Source organism: Heptranchias perlo, chromosome 35 (genome assembly GCF_035084215.1).
Source record: "Heptranchias perlo isolate sHepPer1 chromosome 35, sHepPer1.hap1, whole genome shotgun sequence".
Taxonomy (NCBI): domain Eukaryota; kingdom Metazoa; phylum Chordata; class Chondrichthyes; order Hexanchiformes; family Hexanchidae; genus Heptranchias; species Heptranchias perlo.
Genome location: NC_090359.1, coordinates 15,946,734 through 15,951,257, shown reverse-complemented (window position 1 = coordinate 15,951,257; position 4,524 = coordinate 15,946,734). Strand labels below are relative to the sequence as shown.

The 4,524-nt window shown below is 48.6% G+C and overlaps 1 non-coding gene across 1 annotated transcript; it reads right to left on the bottom strand.

The window, feature by feature from the left end:
• Positions 1–548: 548 nt before the first annotated feature.
• Positions 549–620, bottom strand: trnah-gug (transfer RNA histidin (anticodon GUG)). The gene has a single exon. It is a non-coding gene; the product is annotated as a tRNA-His (tRNA).
• Between the last annotated feature and the right edge of the window lie 3,904 nt (positions 621–4,524).

Here is a 4,524-nt window from a genome sequence, read left to right as displayed (position 1 = left end):
AGCTCTGTCGCGCTGCCCGTCACTCACACAACTCAACTGTTTAGAGAAAAGAGCCAACAAGCATCAAAACAAAAACCAGTTCTTCAGTTACCATCCCCTCGATCATAGGATCACCCAAGTGAATTTCGTGAACATTCGGGCGGCTGTCTTTCCAGAGACCAGCCCTGCTTTCGTCGTGTTTGTCTGTCGAGCGGTCACGCAGATCGAAATGTGTCGACTGGTTTCAAGGCACAAATGAACATTGGTGCGAATGGGACATGTGCCCAATAGAAACGGCGGTCGGAGCAGAACAAACTTAAAGGCATAAGATCGTGAAAGTGAATGTTAGAGTCGGCAATGTTCATGAAATGGAAGGAGGAAAGTAAAGGCGGCCTATTGACTGTGGAAGGAAGAAAAAGCTGGGAGAAGAGGCGGGTTTGAACGACGGCACATGAAGTACAGGCATGTGAGAGTGCTGGGATTTGATGGAATATTTGGTTTTATTTCATGCATTAAAGATTGATATATTCCTGCATTCGATGAGCAAGAGAGGCAGAAGACAAAAACTATGCCGTGACTCGGATTCGAACCGAGGTTGCTGCGGCCACAACGCAGAGTACTAACCACTATACGATCACGGCACCACACCACAACTGGAACTGCTCTACCTGTGATATTTATAAAGCTCCTTTAAGGTAGCAAAAGATCGCAAGGGGCTTCACAGTCACGTTTTCAAACAAAATTTGACACTGAACCACATGAGGAGATATCAGAAGCAAAATACTGCCGATGCTGGAAATTTGAAAAAAAAACAGAAAATGTTGTAAATAATCAGCAAGTCAGGCAGCATCTGTGGAGAGAGAAACAGAGTTAACGTTTCAGGTCGATGATCCGTCGTCAGAACTGGAAAAGGTTGAAGATTAAACAGAAATTGTGCACTTTGATTGATACTTCACGTTATTCACATCTTACACTCGCAACACCTCCGGCCGCCAATCAGGACTTTGCTGATTTGAGCAGAGTTCATCGAGCAATGCAAAATTCATCCACCGTGGCTTCGGATTGGACTGAAACCCAGGACTTCTGGATGAATATAATGAAGGAACCAACACATCAAACGGTAAATGCAATAATGGCGCGGATGGGATAAAAACCATGCGTGGAGAGAGAGGTCGAGAGTGAGCATGTGGCGGCGCGTGGCGTTGAGCGTGGATCTCAGGAAGCGGCGGGAGCAGTGGTTGGAGGAACGCTGAATATCATGGAGATATCTGGAATCATGGGCGGATCCGAAACATGAAGGGTGGAATTTAAGTTGGAATCCACGTGGAATAAGTCGGAGCCGGACACAATTGCTGAGGAAGGAGATGTGTCTGTGAAAGTGAGTTTTAGTAGAAACCTGATCAAACACTCTCTCTTCAGCAGCACCGACTCTCTCTACTTCAGAGCTGTCCTGGTCCGCAGTTCCATTTCATCCTTCGCCTCATCCGGCGCTTTAATGAAAAAAACTTTTTTCCTTCCTTTCAGGTGTCAAGGACCGCAAGTTTCAACAACTCTTAGAAGCCAACACATCTCCCGATCCTTCTTCCCCTTCACTTTCCTCTGACCCCATCCCTCCCTCCAATCTCTTTGTCGTGTTTTCACCATTCCCTCTGACCTTCCCCTCTCTGACCCCGAACGTCAGTCCTCAGTAAAAGCCTCAGCTTCTTCCCCTTACACCCCCACCTCAATGAGTTTCGAGCTGGACACGATGCTGAGCTCTTCTTCCATCACCTTCACCTCCGCGCCCATTTCTTTGTCCAGGAATCTTCCCCCCGCACAGCGGACCCTTTCTCCCATCTTCAGAATTCCCGTTCCACCTGGACCCCTCCCTCTATCCTCTTACCCTCTCTTGATCTTTTCATTGCGAACTGCCAGCGTAACATCGACCGTCTCAATTTCTTTACTCCCCTCACTCACTCTGACCTTCCTCCCTCTGAACTCGCAGCACTCCGTTCTCTCGAGTCCGATCCTGACATTGTCATTAAACCTGCTGACAAGGGCGGCTCTGTTGGTGTTGTGAGGTGAGTAGACCTCTACCTAGTGGAGGCTGAACGCCAACTCTCCGATACCACCTCCTACCTTCCCCTGGACCATGACCCCACCACCGAACATCAAGCCATAGTTTCCCAGACCGTTACTGACCTCATCTCCTCTGGAGATCTTCCCCCAAGGCCTCCAACCTCACAGTCCCCCAACCCCGCACAGCCCACTTCAACCTCCTTCCCAAGATCTACAAACAGGACTGCCCTGGTAGATCCATCGTCTCAGCCTGTTCTCGTCCCACGGAACCAATTTCTTCCTATCTCGACTCTATTTTCTCTCCCCTCCTCCAGTCTATTCCGACCTACATCCATGACTCTTCCGACATCCTCCGCCACTTAAACAGTTTCCAGTTGCCCAGCCCTAACTGTCTCCTTTTTTTCTGTGGACGTCCAGTCCGTCGACACCTCCATCTCCCTCCAGGGCGTCCTGCGGGCTCTCTGCCTCTTCCTTGAACGAAGACGCAACCAGTCTCCATCCACCACCCTCCTCTGCCTGGCTGAACTTGTTCTTACATTGAACAACTTCTCCTTTGACTCCACTCACTTCCTCCAAATAAAAGGTGTTGCTATGGGAACCCTTATGGGTCCTAGCTATGCCTCCCTTTTTTGTGGGATACGTGGAACATTCTTTGTTCCAGTCCTACTCAGCTCCCCTCCCTCACCTCTTTTTCTGGTACATTGATGACTGTATCGATGCCGTTTCCTGCTCCCGCCCTGAACTGGGAAATGTCATCAAGGTTGCTTTCAATTTCCACCCTTCCCTCGCCTTCACACGGTCCATCTCCGAATCTTCCCTTCCCTTCCTCGACCTCTCTATCTCCATTTCCGCGGATAGGCTGTCAACCAATATCTATTATAAGCCCACCGACCCTCACAGCTACCTTGATTACACTTCCTCCCACTCCGCTTCCTGTAAGGACTCTATTCCCTTCTCCCAGTTTCTCTGTCTCCATCACATCTGTTCTGACGATGCCACCTTCCACACCAGTGCTTCCGATAAGTCTTCCTTTCTCCTCAACCGATGATTCCCCTCCACTGCAGTTAACAGGGCCCTTGACCGTGTCCGTCCCATTTCCTCCACTTCTGCCCTCACACCCTCCCTCCCAGAACCATGACAGGGTTCCTCTTGTCCTTCCTTTCCACCCCACCAGCCTCTACATTCAACGTACCATCTTCCCCCATTTCAACCACGTCCAGCGGAATGCCACCACCAAACACAACACCCCCTCCACTCCCCTTTCAACATCCTGAAGCGACTGCTCCCTCCTCGACACCCTGGTCCACTCTTCCATCACCCCCAACACCCGCTCTCCTCCCACCGCACCTTCCCATGCAACTCCTGCCCTTTCACCTCCTCCCTTCCCACCTCCCAGGGCCCCAAACATTCCTTCCAGGTGCAACAGTGATTTACTTGTACTTCTTTCAATTTACTGTACTGTACTCGCTGCTCGCAATGCGGCCTCCTCTACATTGGGGCGACCAAACGCAGATTGGGTGATCGCTTTGCTGAACACTTCTGCTCAGTCCACAAGCTTGACCCTGACCTGCCGGTCACTTGTCATTTTAATTCCCCGTCCCACTCCCACTCTGACCTCTCTGTCCTCGGCCTCTTACACTGTTCCAATGAAGCTCAACGGAAGCTCGAGAAACAGCACCTCATCTTTCGATTAGTCTCTTTACAACCTTCTGAACTCAACATTGATTTCAACAACTCGAGAACATAAACACTTCTCACATTTTTTCGGAGACCAAGTGCTGGTTATGGTTCTAATGTTGCCATTTACAGCTCCTCTAGACCCATCTTTTGTTTCTTTACTTGTCCCATTCCCACCCTCCTTGACTTGCACCATCATCCCTTTTATTATTTAATCACTCCTGCCCTCCACCCGATCAGAGACCTTCCCTTTTGTTCTTTCCTCCCCTCCCCTTCCTCCCCCATCCCTTTTCCTGACTCTGTACTTGCTGAAAAACTGTTTAATCTTCAACTTTTTCCATTTCTGACGAAGGGTCATCGACCTGAAACGTTAACTCTGTTTCTCTCTCCACAGACGCTGCCTGACTTGTTGAGTATTTCCAGCATTTTCTGTTTGTATTTCAAATTTCCAGCATCCGCAGTATTTTGCTTCTAATATCTCCTTCTGTGGCTCGGTGTCAAATTTTGTTTAAAAAAGCTCCTGTGAAGCCCCTTGGGACGTTTTGCTACGTTAAATGTGTGATATAAATGGACGTTGTATTTGTAGTTGTTGTTGTTGAAACTGATTAAAGTTTCTCTGTCACCCAGTGTCCATGTCAGTGTTTCTGTCAGTCTGCAGCAGAAAGTTATCGGTTGATCAATGGCGATTACAACAATTATTCATCTTTCACAGAGTTTCATTAATTTTCTGTAATTAATGTAATCAGGTTCTTGTCGCTGCAACCTCAAACTTTAGCTCGGTGAATGAATGGTTTAGTTTGTAACAAGTCG